The sequence below is a fragment of the Amblyomma americanum genome, chromosome 2 (genome assembly GCF_052857255.1).
Source record: "Amblyomma americanum isolate KBUSLIRL-KWMA chromosome 2, ASM5285725v1, whole genome shotgun sequence".
In the NCBI taxonomy this organism is placed as follows: Eukaryota; Metazoa; Arthropoda; class Arachnida; order Ixodida; family Ixodidae; genus Amblyomma; species Amblyomma americanum.
In genome coordinates this window covers 160,978,815-161,001,817 of record NC_135498.1, presented here as the reverse complement: position 1 = coordinate 161,001,817, position 23,003 = coordinate 160,978,815, and the positions used below count along the sequence as shown (strand labels likewise).

General features: G+C 48.8%; 1 protein-coding gene across 7 annotated transcripts in view; it reads right to left on the bottom strand.

Moving 5' to 3' along the window:
• Positions 1-18,718: 18,718 nt before the first annotated feature.
• Positions 18,719-23,003, bottom strand: part of LOC144121932 (uncharacterized) — a 139,537-nt gene continuing 135,252 nt past the window's right edge. For 6 of the 7 annotated variants that reach the window (XR_013312743.1, XR_013312744.1, XM_077655377.1 and 3 more), the window contains 3 exons: positions 22,525-22,762; positions 21,310-21,467; positions 18,719-20,590 (listed from right to left, as the gene is read on the bottom strand). The gene's annotated coding sequence lies outside the window, so the exon portion shown is untranslated. The remainder of the gene's footprint in view (positions 20,591-21,309; positions 21,468-22,524; positions 22,763-23,003) is intronic. The other variant, XM_077655381.1, reaches the window with a different exon arrangement.

The following is a 23,003-nucleotide window of genomic DNA, read 5'->3' as shown; positions in this document are numbered from 1 at the left end:
CTTTGTAACCTCATCGTTGATGACCTGGCGCTCAGCGTGGGAGACTCGGTATGGTCGATGATGGATAGGAGCGGCACCCCCGGTGTCGATGCAGAGCTTCACAGAGAGCTTGGCTGAGCGGGTTATTATTGAGATCGAAAATGTCCGAAAAAGATTCGAGAAGGCCTCAAAGCGGTGCAGTTTGGGTGGGACACAGGTTGGAGGGCATCATGGTCACGAAGGTGTCCAGAAAAAAAGAGAGGTAGGCTGGGGATCTGCTGCAGGATTATAAGAAGGGGTGGTATCGAATGCAGCGATTTAGCACAGTGCAAGGGGAGAAATTGCAGCAATGCAAATGACAGAAGGGAGAAGAGGATAGAAGCCGAAGTTGAGGAATGGCAGAGACAGTGCGTTTGCCTTGACGGAGGCGACTGTATAGGGCAGGGCAATGTTCCGGGTCAGCATGAGATCAGTACTCGGGGCAACAAGGTAGTCCCCATCGGGAATTGGGGAAGGAGTCAATGCAACGAAGGAGGCGCTTCAGATGGCAGGCGAGCATAGTCAGCACTGAACAAGCGGATAGAGGCATCGACATGCTCGAAACCAAGTTGTGGGAGCTCGAGTTGTCAGAGAGGAAATCCATGCCGAGAATGAGGTCATGGGCGCAGGTGGACAAAACGGTGAACTGAACAGAGGTACTACAGTGATGTGAGCAGTACATAGTACGTTGACAGCAGGTATGCCTCCATCCATCACGTGCACATGGGACGTTGCAGGCGTGAGCTTTGCGGAGACGATGGCGAAGGGCAGAACTCATCACAGATACGTGCGCACCAGTGTCAATAAGGGGAATGCAAAGGAAAACCGTCGACTGACGTCCAGTAAGTTCGGTTGGGTGGCCAATAAAGGATTTCTGGTCGTGGTTATAGATGCATTATCTAGTTTTCCAAAGTGGAGCGGACGTCGGGGGCAGCTGTCAAAAGACAGGGCGACTGCAGTGATCGTGAGCGATGGCCTTGGGGCGACGAAGAGCAGGAATGGCAGAAGGGGGGTTCAGACTGGTCTGGCTGGAAGCGGGGCGAGAAGCGGTGCTGAGGTTCAGGTCGGTAGTTGGAGAAGCCACCGTGGGGAGGCTGCGGCAATGTCAAGAAATGTGTCCAACGCGGGAGCAGTGAAAGCAGATGGGTCTGTCGTCAGCCGTGCGCCATTCTGCCGGATTGCGGTAATGGGGCGTGGAGTAGTAGGTGGGGCGGAAAGCAGGGGAAGGAGGCTGGTGGATGGCTGGGTGGCCAATAGAAGAAACCTGGGGAGAAAGATCTATGTTTGCCAGTTCTTGCTTCATGACGGCCTGAATTAGCGACACGATGGGCAGCGTCATATCAGGGATGTGTGGTGGGGATATCACAGGTGCGAGGGCCTCCAGTTCATGTCCGACGAACCACGTGACCGAGCTGGTGATGGGAGAAGCGTCCAAGGGCACATGAGATGAAAATCTCTGGTCCTCACAGGAAGATGTCGCAGCTGTGTTAGCAAGGCGGGAAAACGGCTGCGGAATGCAGTGGCCTTTCATTTGTTCAAATTGACAGCACTCTCTAATGATGCAGTAAACAGTGGAACAGTCTGTGCAAACAAGCAAATGGAAAGCATCGTCTGCAATGCTTTTGAGCACGTGGCCCACCTTGTTTGTCTCACTCATGGCAGCTTCGACATTGTGGCAAAGAGCCAAGATGTCTTGGATGTAGGCCACGCAGCTTTCTGTTGACGACTGGGCTCGAGACACAAGCTGTTTTTTGGCAGCGAGCTGCCGGTCATCAGGCCTACTGAACAGCGTCCTCAACTTCTTAAGGTGTTTGAGATTGTTAGGTCGTCCTCGTGGGTCTTGTACCACACTCGTGTTGTGCCATTGAGATAAAATATGACATTGGCAAGCACTAATGTAGGGTCCCACCTGTTATAGGTGCTGACGCATTCGTAGAGGCTAAGACAGTCTTCCACATCCACGCCATCAGTGCCGGAAAAGGTGCCGGGCTCACGTGGAAGAGCCATGACCATGAAAAGAGCGGTAGTGGGACTCCTTCACTTGCCGGGTTGAGCCACGGTGGTAGACCTGGTCTGACGACCACTCTGAAGGTGCGTGGTGTGCTGAGCATAAAATCCGCACCTCCACCAAAGATGTTATGCGGCCCAAGGCGAGAACGACACATGAACGACCCGGGCACAGCACAGGCCAACATCACAGCTAGGGCCCGCACAGAGCACCCAAGCCCAGAACACGCGCACGATTGAGACACTTCGTTCACCTCTTCATTCACAATATCCGTTGCATTATTACTTCACAACTGACTCGAGATAGGCAATCTCATTTTTTGTTAAGGTAACAGATGCGTCACTTACACAGCTGTCCCCTCCTTTCATGATATGGTAAGGTTTGATAACTTTTCCGGTCCTCTGATTACGTTTTACCAAGCACAGCAGTTTTATTAAAAAAAGGGGCAGCATTTACACTTCATGCAATGCTTAGGCAAATTTTCTAATGCTATCAGGGTTAAAGAACTCCTGTGTTAAAGCAGGCGGACATTCAAACATTGGCCAGCCTGTGCGACGTATTTTTAAGAGACAAAGGAATTTTGTATATTATCTGAATTCTGCACTGTATAAACCTAGACTTGCAGTTGATGTAGCAATGGTGCTCACTATTTAGTGCATCTGCTTTTCTGTGAACTGACACGGGAGCTGACATACCAGTGCCCACATTGTATTGACTGACGACCTTTCACAACCTATGCGAGAAGCAGTGCACATACGGCAGAACCACAAGCTTTTTTTTGTGTCGGAAAACACAGGCCTCTTGGTGTCCTGACCCTTGACCCACCGCAGACACGTCAGCTACTAATTACTGATATTAGATGCCCAGAACTGGTCAATCTATTGACTTGTTCAAGAAAGCTTGTGGAAATTCTATCCTGGCACGACTTAAGAAGAGCAGAGTGGAACAGAAGGAGACAGTTGCATTTTTCACTACTTTAGAGTGTCCGGAGTGAAAATGAAGTAAAGGTTAGGTAGACCTAGGGTAAATACTGCCCCTTTTTGAAAAAAACTGCATTGCTTGGTAAAGCACATAATCAGCGCACAAGAGAAAATATTGAAGCTTACCATGTCATGAAAGAAGGAGACAACTGTTTAAGTGACGCATCTATTACGAAAAATGAGATTGCTTATCTTGAGTCAGTTGTCAAGTAGTAATGGTTCCATACATGTTTTATGCTTTTTTTTTCATACCTGTTTTTCCCACAATTCATTGTCACTGAAATTTTCTACCTTCGTCTTAATTTTTTGTTTTCTTTTGCTGCCTGTTTCCACAATATATATCCTGTAGCCTACCCAATAAAATCCAGTTGTGAGAGAGCACCCATGTGTGTCCCCTTTCTTTCATTAGTCTCTTTTGCTATATTTTCCCGATATGCAACAACTCTTACTCAACCCAGTTTGGCATCCCCACAGTTCCCCAGTGTCTGGTACCTGCTCTGTTTGATGACAGTTAGCCTCATCACTTGGAGCCATTTACACAGCAAGCTGGGTTCGTACAGCAAGAACTTGTGCATTGTAAGGTGACAGGTGGCAACAAAGTTTTCATGAATTTAAAATGCAACAACCTGTTGCTGTGACCACTATACACATTTTTCATAGGAGTCTCAGAGACACTTGTCTTCTAGAAGTGTAAAGTACTTCGACAAGAGCCACATGTGTTAAATGCACTCGCAGACGATTGTATTTGCTTCATTTCTAAGTCTGGTGGTGCCCACGCACTGCATTCAGAAAGAGACTTCCACTTGATGATTTAATTCATGGAAATACCTGCATACTGCACTCGCCAGCATGAACATGGCCATTAATCTGTATTGCCGTATTCCGATTTTGTGTCGTAATCAAAACCATCAATATCTGCTGCAGCACCCATACCTGATTGGTCGAAATGCCAGAAGCAGATGTGGAGGTTCAGATCCAGCGGAAAGTATCAAAGAACACTAACTGTGGTGTCACATAGATGACTCGGCACCAGATCAAAGATGGCAGCTTTCTGGACGTTTCGCTGCAGAAACCGTGGTGCAGTGACATCCTGCCGCTGCTCAAAGCCGCGACCAAACCGACATCTACTTACGGTGTTTCGACCATCAGGTTTGACCGCTGCAGCAGATTGTGATGCTTTTGATTATGACACAAACTCAGAATACGGACCTTACTTGCAGTAGGGAGGTATCCGTTTCCTAATTAATGCCTTTTTTTGTTTGCAAAAACCATAACACAGGGCCAGGACATGGTGATAGCCAGCACTTTGCATGTGCAAAAAAGTTTCTCATAGCATGAACCACAGCCTATACACGAGCATAGTGTGCAAATCCAGAATAGCAGACTACAGCAATGAAACGTTTCGATATTTCACAATGCCAAAAATGGTTTTATGCGAGTTAACGTCCCCAAGCGACTCAGGCTATGAAGGACAACATAGTGAAGGTCTCTAGAAATTTCTGACTGACCACCTGGGGTTCTTTAACGTGCACTGACATCACACAGTGCACAGATCTATACAATTTCGCCTCCATCGAAATACGACTACAGTGGCTGGAATCAAACCCACATCTTTCGGGTCAGCAGCCGAGCGCCACAACCACTGAGCCACTGTGGCGGCTCAATGCCAAAAATGGAAACTGAGGTGTTAAATTTTTTTCAATGAACATTTTCTCTGATATGCATACATGAGGTTCCATAGTGCAAAATGAAGGAGAAGACACAAGCGCCCTTGTACTTGTGTCTTGTCCCTTCATTTTGAGCAATGGAATCTCATATGTTGTCATGGATATTTCCGGAGAACACTCGGACCGAAAGAATGGACTAGGTGACGGGTGTACCCACACAAACGCACATTTAATACACCCTACGAGACGCACACACTAGAACACAAAACTAACACAACACACAAAGGCTATAAATACACACGACCCGGGCACACTACTACCAGCGTCTACTACTAGCATTCTACTATTCGTGGTCGGCGTTCATGCTCACGGTTGGTTCGGTGTGGCTGCGGCGTTGTATGGATCCAGTAGGCGGCGTCGAGGCGGTGTTCGCCGTGCTTGGGCTGGCGTCGCTGGCGGTGTTCGACGTGCTCAGGCTGGCGTCGCTGGCTGCGTCATACAAGCTCCAGGTCCAAGCGCCCGTGGAGGTGATGCCGGTGTTGTTAGCTTTGGTGGCGGCGTCGCTGGCTGCGTCGTATAAGCTCCAGGTCCAAGCGCCCGTGGAGATGATGCCGGTGTTGTTAGCTTTGGTGGCGGCGTCGCTGGCTGCGTCGTATAAGCTCCAGGTCCAAGCGCCCGTGGAGGTGATGCCGGTGTTGTTGGCGTTGGGGGCACCACCCGGATGGGTTTCAACAGCGCTGGAGACACCCCTGGCCGTAGCAGGTGGTAGCGTCCTCTGTTGACTCCCCGGAATGGGCTCAGACACGGCAGGAAGTCCACGATGCGGAGTCGTAGAACGCGAGCTCACCGGAGCAGTAGCCGGCGTCGCTCTCTTCCAGCCAAAGTATCCCTGACCTACCGGAGCCTCCGCTTCTCTGCTGTTCCACCCCCAAGTCCCTCGCTTTCACTCGCCCTTTTATAGCCTCATCTATGCTTCTGCACCAATCATCTCTCTCCACCTCAACGAATGCTTCTTCTTCCTCTTTATTCTTGGGTTAATTCGCGTCGTCGTCTTCACACCTTTTTCCTTTAAAATTTAATTTAGGCTCCTTAATATATGTGACAAGGGGCCCCTCTCTCAAGAGTTTTTCCATGAAAAACTGCTCAAGTCATCCTCATCTTCAAGCCATCCATGCCAACCGACTATCTTATGTGGCGATTCTGGACCCAGCACACAACACACTGCAGACGTCCAGCACACACCAAACGCACACCACTAACACAGCACACCAAATTGCGTTTCCAGAACACTAACACACCACTGCCGCTGTCCGTACAGTCCTTAATAAACATGTTCATGTCCACAACACGCTCCCTTGTATGATCACATAACACCAAAAATAGCAACAACAACAATAAGGTAAATCCCAGAGACACATTAACACAGCAACAACATGATATATCCCAGAGACACCCAGAGCTGACCAGTTAGCTCTATCTGTATACAAGTCTAATTTGTGACATATGACCTCAATTTGGCTTGGCCCATCCTAAAACGTCTCCCTCTTGATTTGGAGCAGGGCTGTAATCCTCTGTCTGCATTCAAATTGGGCTTCTTCAGTACCTCATCCCCTCCTGCTTTTTTCTGCCCACTGAACGTGGACACCTCGGCAGCATCACCTGTCTCCTCGGCCACTACCGAACAAGTTGCCCTGGGGGCGTACCGCCGTACGGGACCTCATTCTTCATATTTCTTCAACATATTAACATGGAAAACCCTCTTAGTGCCATCTATCACTACCTCATAATGCATGTCCTTTTTCTTCCGCGTCACAAGGTACGGGACCTTCCATTGCATCAGTAACTTATGGTCCGTGGGTAGGAGGACGAGAACCCGGTCGCCCGGATTCAGATTCCTGTGAATGGTTCTCTTTTCATAGTATCCCTTATGGCGTTGACGCGCCTTATCCAGGCTTTGATGTGCAAGCCTGCATGTTTCCTTCAACCTATCCCGCAACTCAAACACGTACTATGTGTATGTTGTCTTGAGATCTGATGCAATCTCTTTATTAGCCCACAGCTCCTTGAGTATTGCAAGTGGACTTCTAACGGTTCTCCCATATAACATCTCGAAAGGCGAGAAACCAATACTCGTTTGCGGTACTTCGCGGTAAGTGAACAAAAGAGCTGGGAGATATCTATCCCAATCAGTAGGTCTCTCCTGGCACATTTTCTTGATCATGTTTTTGAGGGTGCCGTTGAAACGCTCTACAAGCCCATTACACATGGGATGGTAGGGCGTCGTCAGTAACTGTCTTACTGACAAAAGGCGGTTAACCTCCTTCATTAGCTCCGATGTGAAGTTCGAGCCCCGGTCACTCAAAATTTCCCTTGGGAACCCATAACGCGAAAACATTTCCACAAGACCCTCCGCCACTTGGATACTGTCAATAGTTCTCAGCGGAATAGCGTCGGGATAACGAGTGGCCACGTCAACTAGAGTAAGCACATATCTATTGCCTTTGGCGGATACTGGAGAGATTGGCCCCACAATGTCAATTGCAACTCGCTGAAACGGTAGGTCGATGGCTGGCATCTTTCCAAGAGGTACTGGACCACCTCTTCCCTTCGGAACTGTGCGCTGGCACACATCACATGAGCGAACAAAGCTTAACGTCACTCTGAACACCCGGCCAAAAGAACTCCTCGGTGATCCTAGACACCGTTTTTTTAACACCCTGGTGTCCGGCCAAAATGGCGTCATGTCCTAAGCGTAGCACGGTCTCTCGCATATCTCTCGGTAACACCAGCTGTTGGACACGCCTTCCTGAACTAAACATGCATTCCCTGTGCAGAAGACCATTTACCAATTGATATTCGAAGGACGTGCGACTCTTCTTTCTTTTCACTTTTTCCCCCGACTCTTTCGAAGCAAGTCTTCAAGCTCGGGTCTTCTTTTTGCCTAATTGCAATTTCGCCCGGTGTTACGCTCAAGCACATCGCACGCACTAGGAGTAGAGAGCGGACGCTGCATTGCTCGGGCTGTCGCTTGAGCTCTTGTCTCCACTGCCGACGAGAAACTGACTGCACCTGTCTGAGCTGTCGCAGGCCTTTCCTCCTTTGAATGTTCTTCAACGTCAAGCATCCTCCACTCGGGATTGGGGTCTTTGACACCTCTTGCACCCGTAATGTTCCCCAAGATGAGATCGTAGATGGGTTGGTCTACGCATTTTGCCACTACCTGCCCTGTATAATATGGCGTGGACACTAGAATCCTTGCTTCAGGAAGGTACCTCACTGTGCTATCTACAAGAGTGACAGCTGACGCTTCCACTGTAAGATCCTTGTCCTTCACCAGACTTCTACGAACCAAGACTGTGTTGGCTCCGCTGTCTCTAAGCACCAATATAGGACGGTCCCCTATTTGCCCAACCACCACTGGCATTGCTGCTTTCGACTTGGGTGTTCCACTCACTGCCTCATTTTCCAGCGGCGTTTGCTACCCTTTCAGCTGTGGAACATCGGGTGGCGTGACAAGTTCTACCCTTGAGTCGACAACGCATGCAGCTCGGTCCTGCGTTCTGTATCGGCACTCATCCAAAGTATGACCCCTCCTCTTACAACCTTGACACACAACCTGTGTTTTCTGAGCAGCGCTACTAGTCCGACAGTCAGCTGCACGGTGTCCCACCTTGCCGCAGAGAAAACACCTTACTGGCACCTTAGATGCACTGCCATATGATCTTGGTTTTGCCGCATCTGTCTCTAAGGTCTTTTGGGTTTCCTCCTTTGCCTTACTCAAATTTCTTAGCCCTTGAGCCTCGAGGAATTGGTCAGCAGTGTCGGCGAACTCTTCCAACGAACACAACTTTCTTTCCTTCAGGAATAGCGCCAGCTTTGAGCTGCAACACGATAAAAATTGCTTTGTGACCAGCTTGTCACGCACACCTTCAAAACTCTTTTCTGTGTTTGACATATCAAGCCACGTATCAAAATAGTTGGTCAGCCTGCAGGAGAACTGCTTCGCGGTTTCCGAATCCTCAGGTTTCGCGGTGCGAAATCTCTCACGAAAACCCTCTGCCGTAAGCCTGAATCTTTGGAGGAGTGCCTTTTTGACTTTCTCGTAGTCCATGGAATCAGCAGCACGCATCCTTCCAAACACATTCAGCGCCTCTCCGACTAAACACATGCTCAATGCCGTGGCCCATTCACTGCGCTCCCAGCCTTGCCCCAAAGCTATCCGCTCGAATCGTTGCAGATATGCATCCAAATCATCTCTCTTGTCATCAAAAGGAGCCATCAGCTTCCATGGGCAAACTCTGGCTGGTCTAGGAGATTCTGTACCCGCTGTGACGATTCGTGCACATGCACCGGTGCCACCGCGAGCCGGTCAGTGACTTTTCCTGGAGACGGTTGGCCGCGCCGTCCTGGCGTCGGGTCGCAGCAGAGAGACATGACCATATTTGGTTGTGGCGGAGAAACATGACCATATATGGTAACCGTCGACGGCCCTGTCGAACGACGCTTGAGTGTCCCCGTCATTATGCACCCCTCGAGAGCCACGGGGGAGTGGACAAAGGCGCGGCCACGGCTGAAGAAAGAAGCAAAGGCTTTAAAAGCGGAAGCCGACGGGAGGAAGGGGGAGAGCGATCGGGGCGAGTGGACGAGAGGGCCGGAGACGGAGCGAGGCAGAAGACTGGGGCTGCGCATTGGCCTGAGCCCGGGGTCTAGCCGTCGCTAACGTTCGACCTTCGCCAACGCGCCTCCACCCCTGGCAGCTCATCCAACGACCAGCCGAGAACGAGGGCAGCACAGCCACGAGGAACTCCCAGCTCGGCCGCTGCAGACAACCAGCCATTCATCGAGCCCGTGCCACACCACGCTGACTCATCCCCGGCAACGACGAGCCCAGCTTCTGTCCCGTAAGCGGCATCGAGCCAGATGCTTTAATTAAATCACTTCAAAATCATTTTGCAGTCTGTGCATCAATCTCCTCATGCCCAGTGTGGACCCAGGGCCATTTTAAGAAACTGGTTCATCACATTGGTGTCAGAAGTGGGGTCCACACTTAAATCATTGGGCAAAAGCTGGACTGCACCCCCGGCGAGAGGAGCTTGAGGCACTGACTATATTTGGTCTAATATGGAAGAAGCCCACTCGAGTGCACAGCCCTTTGGGGCAAGCGTACTTGCATTAGCAAACATGGTGGAGAGATTCACTGGCGACGGTCAGGGGCCGTCTATTGTCGAATTTTTTGACATGTTGGAGCAGGTGTGCAAAATGGGCGGGTTAACGGATGCACAACAGCTGGGAATGGCGAAATGTCGCATGTCAGGGGCAGCACATGATTTTGCCTGGAGAGATGAGGGAGTCAGGAAGGCGGGCACGTTGGCTGAATTTAAAAAGCTAGCGTTTAAATATTTTGACAGGGAACCTTCTAGCGTAAAGGTCAGGCGGTTCCTCGACGCTCGGCAGAAGCCGGGGGAAGACGCACGTGCGTTTGCCTCCCGCCTTCGCTTCCTTGGGAACGAAACCCTAGCGCGAGAACCAGGGCCTGATAGTTCGAAGCAAAAGCACGCCAGAGAGCTGCTTCTGGAGCAGATGACGTCCCAGTTCATCACTGGCTTGAGGGATCCGGTGCGCAGGTTTGTTCTGTCTAAGGCGCCGTCTACTTTTGAAGGAGCGGTAGAGGCAGCTGTAGACGAGGAGTGTAATGAGTTGCTTGTCTCCAGTGAGGAGAAGGTGCAGCTTGTAACAGAGCCAAAAAGTGCAAGCGCCGACGCGAATGTTACTCAGTTGACTGATAGGCTAGACCGGCTGGAGGCGCTCCTTGCGGAAGGCCTACAGTTAAATAACAGGGGCAATTTCCGGAACCGTGAAAGGAGGCAGGTTCGCTGTTATGCTTGCAGAGGGTACGGACACGTTGCCAGATACTGTCCCGAGCTAAACCGCGAATCTGGTACGCCAAATGGGCAGCAGCGTGCGCCGACCAACACGGGGATGGAACAAAGATATATTGTGCCAAAAAACGCGTAGAGTCCCCCGCAGCCGAGCCGGTTGGGGGGGACAGCAGTAATAGCTGTGCTATTGTAAGCGTTTTTGGAGAATCCTGCCCGATTGCCAAATTCGTGGTAAACGGGGTCACTTGCAGTCTGTTGGTTGACACTGGCTCCCGGATAACGCTCCTTAAGCAAAAGTTTTTTGATCTGCTGACAAGGAAGGGAGACAGGCAGGTGCATGAGGCCCGAGAATCTCCGAAAGTAAGATTCGTGGGCATCACAGGAGCTGACCTCGGCACGGGAGGACTGTACCTTTTGCGCTTCACAATCGGGAACGAAAGTTTTGACCATCCCAGCTACATTTGTTCCGATGCTGTGTCGTTGCCGGATGGTATATCAGGCCTCGTAGGTCAGGACCTGTTACGGCAGCATGGCATCGATCTCATATTAAGCCAGAACTGCCTTTCCTGTCGCGGGGCTTTGGTCCCATTAGCAAATCGAGAGGCCGAGTACGTTGCACTAGTGGACTATGGGGAACAGAGCGCGAAACAGGGCTCGCTAACACACGCGGGCGTTAGTGTTAGGACAACGAGAGAAACAGTGGTGCCGCCTCGGTCAGAGATAATCTGTGTGGGAGCGATGTCAGCTCAGATTGATGAGGGACACATAGGAGTCGTTGAACCTATAGAGGGGCTCGCAATAGGACTGAGTGTGGCGGGCTGTTTGGTCATGGTTGACTCAAAGAAAAGGGTTCCCGTCCGCTTATGTAACTACTCGCAACAAGAGCTTCACCTGCCGAAAAACAAAAACATAGCTACATTCTCCACGGCTGAGGTAGATGAGCAGGGTACCCCGATTTGCACTACGGGCCTCGTCAATGAAAGGAAAGGAAAAGAAGGGAACCTGCAGTTTGACCTCTCTCACATCGACTGCAAAGAGCGAGGAAGAGTTGAGGGTCTCCTACAGCGCTACTCGGATGTGTTCGCTGCATCGAAGCTAGACCTGGGAAAGTGCGGAGTGATTAAACACCGCATTACGACTGGCGACTCACCACCAGTGTACCAACGGGCCTATAGAATTCCCTACTCACAAAGAGAGGAAATGGATAAGCAGGTCCAAGAGCTAATCGACAAAGGCATTGTTGAGCATTCCAAGTCGCCGTGGGGGGCACCGACACTTCTAGTTGAGAAACCCGATGGTTCATTTCGACTGGTAATAGACTACCGGCGATTGAATTCCATTACAAGGATAGATCCCTACCCGCTGCCACAGGTGCAGGAAACCCTCGCGCAGCTTGGGTCAGCCAAGTATTTTACAGTTGTCGACCTCGCATCGGGGTTCTGGCAGATCGAAATGGATCCAAACTATGTCGACAAAACCGCATTTAACACCCCGTCTGGCCACTTTCAGTGGAGACGCATGCCGATGGGACTTGTTAACAGCCCTGCAGTCTGGCAGAGAACTGCGGACGTAATCTTGGCCGGTTTGCTGGGAAAGAGGTGCGTCGTCTACATGGACGATATAATAATTTACAGCAGCACCTTTGCCGAACACTTGGAGGCCATTGAGGAAGTGCTGGTCAGATTGCGAGCTGCTGGCTTAAAATTGAAACCTTCAAAGTGCCAACTTCTACAGCGGCAGGTCAAATACCTTGGACATATCGTTTCCGCAGACGGCGTAGAACCTGAAGCGGGAAAGTTAAGTAGCGTCCGCGACTTCCCCAGACCAACTGGAGTTCGAGGCGTTTGCGAGTTTCTTGGCTTAGTCGGATACTACCGAAGGCATGTGCGAGATTTCGCCGGAATCGCAAAGCCACTGACTGCACTAACAGCAAAAAACATAGAGTTCGTATGGTCGGAGGAGGCAGAGGTGGCGTTCGAAGAACTAAAGGAAAAATTAATAACCGCTCCCTTGCTAGGATATCCAAACTTCAGCCAGCCTTTCATTGTAGCGACTGACGCCTCGAAGTTTGCAGCGGGTGCAGTGCTGTCTAAGAATTTTGACGGCAAGGAGCACCCTATCGCGTTCGCGAGCCGGGAATTCAGTCCAGTCGAGCAGCGGTACAGTGCCACTGAGCGGGAGTGTCTTGCAGTGGTTTGGGCCGTGCGGCTCTTTCGGTGCTACCTCTATGGCCACAGATTCAGGCTAGTGACCGACTGCCAACCCCTTAAGTGGCTTCTAAACGTGAAGGATCCGAGCTCACGCCTCGCGCGCTGGAATCTGCAACTTCAGGAATACGATTTCGAGATAGAACACAAGCCAGGCAAGGTGCACACTAATGCGGACGCATTAAGTCGAGCTAACCTGGTACGCACCGTGAATGAGTTTTGTCCGGCCATAGATACAAACGATCTCCGCACCGAGCAGCGAAAGGACAAAGGGCTAGAGAAAACATTTCATGCCATTTCTGGGGGGATCGCCCGGGATCCCGACAATTGTTACTTTGTTGACAACGAAGGAACCCTACGAAAGCGCACCCGGCCTACGCGGTCAAGAAGGAAGGCTAGCCAGGTGTGGGAAAGAGTGGTGGTACCAATGTCAATGGTGCCGCACGTCTTGAGGGTTTTTCACGATGCCCCATACGCGGGCCATTTTGGAGTAATGAAGACGCAAAGGAGGTTGGAGCGCTACTACTATTGGCAGGGCATGCGTTCAGATGTTAGAGTACTGCGCTAACTGCCGTTCTTGCCTGGAAAGAAAAACTCCGAAAAACCGCAGGCCGGCCCCCCTTCAGGAATTCGAGGAAGTCTCGACGCCTTTTGAGAGGGTTGGCATGGATATCCTAGGCCCACTTCTGACTACGACAACAGGAAACAAATATGTACTGGTGTGCGTTGACCACCTAACGAAGTATGCTGAGATAACAGCTACTGCCCGACCAAAAAGCAGAAACTGTGGCACGTGCCTTTGTAGAAACAGTGGTTCTGCGGCACGGCGTTCCGCGGCAGTTGTTAACAGATCAAGGGTCAAACTTTGTGTCGAGGTTGATGAAAGATGTATATAACCTTCTGGGAATTGACAAAAGACAGACCACCCCTTACCACCCGGCTTGTAACGGTGCTGTGGAGAGGCTTAATCAAACAGCAAGCAAACTGTTATCCCATTATGTTTCGCGAGACCAACAGGATTGGGACCTCTGGATACCGTTTGCTGTTTTTTCTTACAACACGGCGGTGCACGAGCTCCGGTGACTCCCCTTTCTACTTCTTGTACGGTCGCGACCCAGACACACCGAATGCGGTGGTTGATGGACAGAGACGGGTGCCATACGGGTCACTAGATGATTATCGAGCCGAACTGACGTCTCGATTGCAAGTGGCCCATGACTTAACAGCCGAAGCATTACGGGAAGCAGCCGACAAAAGAAAAAGGCGGTTCGACACTAGGGCTAGGGCAGTTCCTTTCAGGGTGGGAGACCGCGTATACCTTGAGTGTGTGCAGGTCAAGGCAGGGCTTGCCTGTAAGTTAACGCCCAAATGGAAAGGACCGTACCGCATAGTAGAGCAGCTATCGCCGGTTAATTTTCGGATTCGGGAGATCGCAGGGGCCTCAACCGCTGTGGTCCATGCTAACCGGTTAAAGCAACCAACATGCTCGCCTCTTTCTGAAACGGCTGCCTCAAGGGAACAGGAGGGGGAGGATAACCTTCGCAAGGAGCCCGCCATTGTAAATAACCCTGTATTGCAGAAAAGCGGTCAGAGCGGCCGGCACAAAAATTTCAGTCCATGTGATGAACTGGAACACTTCATGCAGTCGCAGCTCGGAGGCGCCCTTCTCGAGGAGGAGGCATTCCAATCTGGCAGACGTATTCCAGCCACTAGGTACTACCTCCGTAACCGAGTAGTGGACCGGGAGGCACCTCGCTATGACTATATTTCCTTGTTTTGTACATTACAAATGCGCTTCGTTTAGTTTCATTTTTTGTTCGTTCTCTTGTTTGAGATGTTGTACATACTCTTAATTATGGTCTTATATTGTGCACTCGAGTGGTATCTACGGTGAAGAATTTTTCTGAAACTTCGCTCTGGCTCGGTGCTCGTGGGGAAGAAAGGAGCGACTTGTGCGGGATACTGGCCCGAACAGCGCGGCGTGTGTGTGTGCGCGTGTGTGTGTATGACGAATTCCTAATCTTCAATGAACATTCCTTTTAAGAAGGAGCGGATGTGACGATTCGTGCACATGCACCGGTGCCACGGCGAGCCGGTCAATGACTTTTCCTGGAGACGGTTGGCCGCGCCGTCCTGGCGTCGGGTCGCAGCGGAGAGACATGACCATATTTGGTTGTGGCGGAGAAACATGACCATATATGGTAACCGTCGACGGCCCTGTCGAACGACGCTTGAGTGTCCCCGTCATTATGCACCCCTCGAGAACCACGGGGGAGTGGACAAAGGCGCGGCCACGGCTGAAGAAAGAAGCAAAGGCTTTAAAAGTGGGAGCCGACGGGAGGAAGGGGGAGAGCGATCGGGGCGAGTGGACGAGAGGGCCGGAGACGGAGCGAGGCAGAAGACTGGGGCTGCGCATTGGCCTGAGCCCGGGGTCTAGCCGTCGCTAACGTTCGACCTTCGCCAACGCGCCTCCACGCCTGGCAGCTCATCCAACGACCAGCCGAGAACGAGGGCAGCACAGCCACGAGGAACTCCCAGCCCGGCCGCTGCAGACAACCAGCCATTCATCGAGCCCGTGCCACACCACGCTGACTCAGCCCCGGCGACGACGAGCCCAGCTTCTGTCCCGTAAGCGGCATCGAGCCAGATGCTTTAATTAAATCACATCAAAATCATTTTCATTTTGGAGTCTGTGCATCAATCTCCTCATGCCCAGTGTGGACCCAGGGCCATTTTAAGAAACTGGTTCATCACACCGCTAAGGAACGCTGATCATTGTCCGTGATCTCTTCATATCCTCCCACGACATGCACCTGTTTCCACAAAATAAACTCCTTCTCCCGTTCTATCCTCCTTTTCTCCTGTTCTTCTGCCTCCCGAGCTCTCTTCTCTGCTCGCTCTTTCGCCTCGCGAGCTCTTCTCTCTGCCTCGCGAACTCTTTTCTCTTCTCGCTCTTCTGCCTCGTGAGCTCTTTTTGCCTCGCGCTCTTCTGCTTCGCGAGCTCTTTTCGTCTCACGCTCTTCTGATTCACGAGCTCTTTTCTCTTCTCGCTCTTCTGCCTCGCGCACATCTGCGCGTGCTTGCGCCCTTTCCTCTCTCTGCCTTTTCGCCTCTTCTTTCTCCTCGTCACAGAGACGCATCGCCTCTTCCTTGCTTAACCCTAGCTTGAGCGCCAGCTCTAAGGTTTTTGCCAAGTCCATACTTTCTGCCGTCGAGAGATCGGAAAAATCCAAGACAAAGCAAAAAATAAAAAGTAAATGTATCCTGGCAGGCTCGCCACTTATCTTTGTCACGGATCTCTCCGGAGAACACTCGGACCGAAAGAATGGACTAGGCGACGGGTGTACCCACACAAACACATTTAATACACCCTACGCTACGCACACACTAGAACACAAAACTAACAAAACTAAGACAACACACAAAGGCTATAAATACACACGACCCGGGCACACTACTACCAGCGTCTACTACTAGCGTTCTACTATTCGTGGTCGGCGTTCGTGCTCACGGTTGGTTCGGTGTGGCTGCGGCGTTGTATGGATCCAGTAGGCGGCGTTCGCCGTGCTTGGGCTGGCGTCGCTGGCGGTGTTCGACGTGCTCGGGCTGGCGTCGCTGGCTGCGTCGTACAAGCTCCAGGTCCAAACGCCCGTGCAGGTGATGCCGGTGTTGTTGGCTTTGGTGGCGGCGTCGCTGGCTGCGTCGATAAGCTTCAGGTCCAAGCGCCCGTGGAGATGATGCCAGTGTTGTTGGCTTTGGTGGCGGCGTCGCTGGCTGCGTCGTATAAGCTCCAGGTCCAAGCGCCCGTGGAGGTGATGCCGGTGTTGGCGTTGCGGGCACCACCCGGATGGGTTTCAACAGCGCTGGAGACACCCCTGGCCGTAGCAGGTGGTAGCGTCCTCTGTTGACTCCCCGGAACGGGCTCAGGCACGGCAGGAGGTCCACGATGCGGAGTCGTAGAACGTGAGCTCACCGGAGCAGTAGCCGGCGTCGCTCTCTTCCAGCGAAAGTGTCCCTGACCCACCGGAGCCTCCACTTCTCTGCTGTTCCCCTCCAAGTCCCTCGCTCTCACTCGCCCTTTTATAGCCTCGGTGTTAGTCCAGGTAAGCCTTGTCGTCGTCTTCTTCTCTTCTCCACCAATCATCTCTCTCCACGTCACCGTATGCTTCTCCACCAACTCTCCACCTCAACGAATGCTTCTTCCTCTTCTTTATTCTTCGGTTAATTCGCGTCGTCTTCTTCACACCTTTTTCCTTTAAAATTTAATTTAGGCTCCTTAATATATGTGACATATGTGAATGACCCACTAGCCTCAAGCATCACCCTTCGGAAAAGTGCATCTATTGAACAGAAAAAATTGTTTAACAATATTTGCAAGATAAAAAGCCCTCTCTAAACTCAGTGCTCATTTACAACTATTTGCTTTTCTGTTCCTTTATTGCCATATAAAGTTTTTATTATGGGTCACTTTGACTGTAAGATGAAGTTTCCTTGGTATATATTTTTTAAATTTATATTTTCAGTCGTAGTTATGTGTTACGGCTAACAGCAGCGAGGCCAAGAAACCTCGTTGCCTCAGCAATGCCCATAATCGAATAGCTCTTTCAAGGAGTATAGACAACTAATTAAGTATACATTGATTTCCGTGTGGTATCCTCTTATGTATGCAAAATAATTTATATTTGAATTTCTCTGTCAGAATGCTGGCTCCGACGTCAAAGTTGCATATAGGTCACGTGGGACATGTGATAACAGATATAATCACTGTTTCGTTGCATTAATTCACTGCAATGCTAAGCCAGCAGCCTCAAGAACCAAATTAACGAATGAAGGAGCAGCGATTATATTGCTGTCTTCGCACGCCTGACGTGGCCTATACGGAACTTTGACATCACAGAGCTGTTGAAACCAGAACCGAAATTGCATGACAGGAAAATTCGATTATAAATTTGTTAAGGGTTGCAGGCAAATATCACATGATTATCCATATATACCGTTTTATACATAAAGTGCAATGGTGTCAAAGCTATGCCTGTTGTTTGCGCTGCCTGCATCTGTGGCCAATAAGTACTATGTTCCTTGTGGTGAGAAGAAAATATTAAATACTTTGCCTAGAGACTTACTACATGTTCCATTTGTCATGAGCTTGATTAAATGCACTCTTATTGCTGACAACACATTGTTGCTTTCTCGTGCCTTAGAACACAAAACCACACAAGAAATGCCGAGTAATATGCCTCCCTTTATTTTTCCGTATGGACTACCTACTTCCGTACCTTTCACAGTGTGCACCTGATGTATGAAACGGGGTAATGTCTTACACATCACTACAAAGAAGAAAACATGCCACCAAAATTAGGTATCTAATCGTTTAAGAAACTCGCACAAACGGTGGCACCAGCTTTCGCTTTAGGTAATATTTAGAAACTCTATGATGAAGACGATCAGTTGCTTGAGCATGACAACATGGCCTGGGCAAGGTGACAGTGTAAAAGCTTTTGTGCATAGTAGAGATGCACTTGTAAGGCAACTGTAAGGCACGGTTTGCTCCTCCTTACGACGTGCAATATCGTACTCAACTGCGAGATTTCTGTGAAGAACATGCCGCCGATGTATGGAAAGACCGTTGCCGTGAGGCGTTTTGCCCTCCCGTTCAAGAAGAGGACACCAGGGAAGGCAATGAAAGCCCAGCAAGCTGCGTCTTGTGCACAAAGCAGACAAACCGCATCATCTTGGAGCTCACCAGAGCCCGTTTGCCAGCCGCAAATCCTTTTTAGCACTGCGTGCCATCAGATTTCCTTGAGTTTTTACCACAAAATATACTGACAATAACCTGGTTCCTACTTCAGATTAACTCCCAATTTAAGCAAACAGGCAAAAGCGTGAAGAACCTGACGCCACTTCTCACTCCTTTCCATCACGGCGACTTCAATTTTGGATTGGATTGGATATGAGACGATGCATCAATTAGGTAAGGCAAATATAGACGTCTTCTTTGTTAAAAGATGAAAAAAATAAAAATTTTTCTATTACATGCGTAAAAAATCTTTTTTTCAGAGTTATAAGCACATAAAGCATACTAGTACACAAAATAACATTCGCAGAGTATAACACAAACGAAACCGAAACTCTTCACATTGGAAACACTCATCAAGCGTTGAAATGCGCGCTAAACTATTGCGCAAAAGTTTGCAAGTTCTCCGTGATGCGTCTTCTGTTAGCCGACAGCTACGCCTAGTTGAGTGACAGCGACCTGCGCAGTCTGATCGCATCCCTTAATGACAATAAAGTTGGCACCATAAAGTGCGCCATGGACCTTGGGCCATCCACATCTTCGCAGGGTGATGAACCGGCCGGCACTCTAGAGTGTGTAGAAGATTGCAGGTCATCCAGTAGTGATGTGAAGGTGCTCCGCTGCAACTTGCCTGATGGAAAAGCCGCAGAACTGTGGGTGCGCCAATATAGCACGAACACTAACACCTGCTGGATTTGCAAGAAGATTCAAACAAAATGCACCAGGTAAGCAAAACTGCGATTTTGGCATTGCGAAATGTGATGCGTGTTATTCAAATCAGGATGTATATGTAGATGGCTCCAGATTAATTTCAACCACCTTGGGTTCTTTAAAGTGCGCTGACATCGCACAGCACACGCGCGCCTTTCGCACGTTTCGCCTCCATCGAAATGCGGCCACTGCAGCCAAGATTGCAACAAGGTCCTCCACTAGTAGTCGAGCGCGCTCGCAATTAAAACCTCAAGAATGTTGATGCCTTAGGCTTGTTTGATATGAAGTCCCCGCATGAGCTTTTCGAAGATCCATCCATCCATCCGTCCGTCCATTCTCAAGGATGGAGGATGCCGATGTTGCATGCAAGCAGCTTGAGGAATCCTAGACTACTGTACAAGAAACCGTAGCAGAAAGCATATACCGACTTTATGGGGCACTTTCACAGGGTGACAGATCGTAAAGGCTACAATACAACGAAAACAATATATAAATAAACTTGATTCTTTAAAAAGACTACAAAACTTCAGGGGCACTTTGTTAACCTAAAGTGCGGTGAGGCAAAAGCCTTTAGCACGGTGTTGCTGCTTGTGTCACTGATGTGTAGTTAAGATGTTAATTAAGTACACAATTATTTGTGAATCTTAAATGCTGGAGACACTAGAGGGCATTTGGGAGAGGCACCCATCTGATTCGACGCTTTTCTGCAAACTCTCGAGCGTCGTAGACAAGAGCTACACATGCGTTGGCAGGAAGTAGCGTAGTCGTTAGCACGCTTAGCTGCGGAACGGGAGTATGGTAGTTCGAATCCCATTGTGCACAAATATTTTTTCTTAATCTTTTATTTCTTTCTTATCGAAATGACTGTCACAGACGGATGGACGGACACCGCGAGTACAGTCAAACCTGGATATAACGAAATTGAAAAAAGTTTGCAATTTTTCGTTATATCCAGGTATTCGTTACATGCAGTTTTGAATTATGACTTGTAAGCATCATACCAAAACGAAATAAAAATGCGACAGATATCAATTCAAGTGAACTCGCCATTCAAAGAATTTATTTAATAGAAAAAAACTGCGTAATTTCCGCTTGCTGTTTTTGCCCGATCGAAGCCACTACTCGGCACTCCAAGGAAACAAAGGCATCTAGGGCTGCTTCATCCCCAGTGACAACACTAACATCCAGTGGACATCCGTGCGATATCGCCACAGGAGATGCGGATATCCCCAGAAGATCCCGAAATCATCTGAGGACATCACTTTGGACAGGTTTTCTGTATCCCACGGAGGGCCATAAAATGTCCTTGGGGACGTACAGGGGACACTGTGAATTCGTACCAAACCCTTAATGTAAAAATAGTTTGCCATAAAAACTGCAGGGCAAGAAAGAATGAACAGGTTTGCAGAAAAGCAAGAAAAATAAGGCACTCTGCCTACTTTAAAATCCAACTTTACTTAATTATTCATACAAGTTGTATAAACTTCACACATAACAGATTGGAGTTACCACTTATTCAGTGCCATGTGACAAGTATTAGAAATGCAAAAATGTGTTACCACATTTTGTAGGAGTGTGGCATGTGCTGCACTAAAATTAAAACATCGTTTGTTATTTTTTTTAATCAGACTGTCCTTGTCCTTTTTTCTTTTATAATGTGCTGTACTTTCAAAACAATTGCAACTCTTTATTGTGCTGTGCTATATGGTAAAGCAGCCTTGTGAAGGTCACATGCCATGCCAAACAGCACTCATTAACAAGGCAGTATAAAAAGCAAAAAGAAAGGCCGTGTTCCCTTCCAGCAGCCCTGCAACTTTCTTAGAAACTATACATAAAACAAAACATTACCAATGTTTGCTTTGAGCATGTAACTATTAGTTGTGACACACTATAGCCACCTAAAGCTAGAAACCAAGGCCCATAGATCGATTCAGACCTGCTTGCCTAGATGCTTTACTGGCCATGCCATAGTGTTACTACATAGTGCGTAAGTCAATGTTTCCATCTATGAATAAAATAAAGCCATAACATGCAAGTGTTCATACCTAACATGACTTGACAACAAGCTGTTGTCTGGAAATGTAGTTTTCCTTTGCCCCCTTGCCAACTGGAGTGGCTGGCTGTTTCATTCGAGAACATCTTTCAGTATGTGTCTAGTTGCATCGCCAGGACTTGTACCACCGTACTTCTTCCAATAGATTTTCTGTAAACAGGATAATGTAAAAGCATAACGCAGATAACTTGCTAGACTAGTAAGGAACACTGCAGATAAAGCAACAAAGGCAAAATACAGCTACTTGCATGGCTGCCTACATCACATGACAAGCTTGCTAAAAATCAAACCATACACATTCAGAGACAGCTTTTGCACCCACACAATGCTAAGAGCCTGGGTCATAAGATCACGTTGCACATCAAAACGCACCTAACATTCCTCGTGCTAAGCTCTATGGGCATGGTTATCACGACTTGCACTTATGCCCACATAACACCACACATCACCAAGATAACCTCTGTTGTCTGCAGCATAAAAAAAAGCTTTTAATGAAGAATGAGAAGGCTGAAATGACACAAAAGTTCTGATTCAACAAAATTTGGACACACAGCTGGCATTATAATTGCTAGTTAAACTTGGTGCAAAACAAACACCACATCAATGCCCCAAGCAGCAGCAGCAGGTGTAAAGTCACTTGTTGTTATTGACGACTTCCATCTGTGGACTGATGTGCAGTTTGTTTTCTGCTGCCATTTATCAGGCACTATTTTCAAGGTATTTCGCTGTTTTGAATATATATTTCTTGAATAGTGCTTCTCGATATAAGGACAATGTTTCCAGATAAGTCTTGAAAGTCAGCCCCTTGTGTTATCCCGTCACTCTACTGACTACAATTTTTTTCTGTCCTAAACATTCTCATGCATTATAAATCCACCTAACTTGCAATTTTAGTTGAATCTTAATAAAGCGGAGAAAGTCGCCAACCAAACACTTTTGCGTTATAAGCAGCATACCGAAGAAGTGCACGTGTGGCTGATTAAAAGGAACACATTGTACGGCATTTGATGCTCAAGCTATACTGCATCGATGCGCAAGCTGTAAGGCCATTACGGATAACATAGGGTGTTTTGGGCATGCTCACTAGAGATTGAGAAAGAAGTGATTCGAACACCCAAAAGTGCACTCTCGCGAGCAAATGCCAAATTGTCATGCTTAAAATTTTGAAGTACCACAATATGATCCAAGCAATAAAAATAAAAATTACCAGTAGCTTTTTCAAGGCTGCTGAGGTTGGCAATTTCTTGTCAAACTCCAAGAATTCTTCAAATCCGTGCGGCACCTCAATGCTGCCATCTTCTTCATCATCATTCAGGAAAGTCATTTTTGGTTTCACCCACGAAGTCAAATAGTTCAGCTGAGACGAGTGCTCCCACTGTCTCATGCGAATGGAGTGTAGCAGCTTCAACACTTTAGGGTGAGGTGGATCTGAATGGATGACACACCTGCCAACCAAGCAAGATAAAAAATCAGATTTTATTCAGAACATGGAAAGGAGGGTAGGCAGCGTTAACTTTTCATGTAGAGCCAGAAGAGCCCTTTCGCAGAGATTTTCTGGTGGCAGATCTTGCGAGCTTCAAAAATTAATCGGAGTAGTTTCGTTCAAAGCATGGTTTAGACTGCTTGTGGCCCTTTACCAGCAGCAATTGCTCGAGCGTTGTGTTGCATATCGATGAACGGAATTCA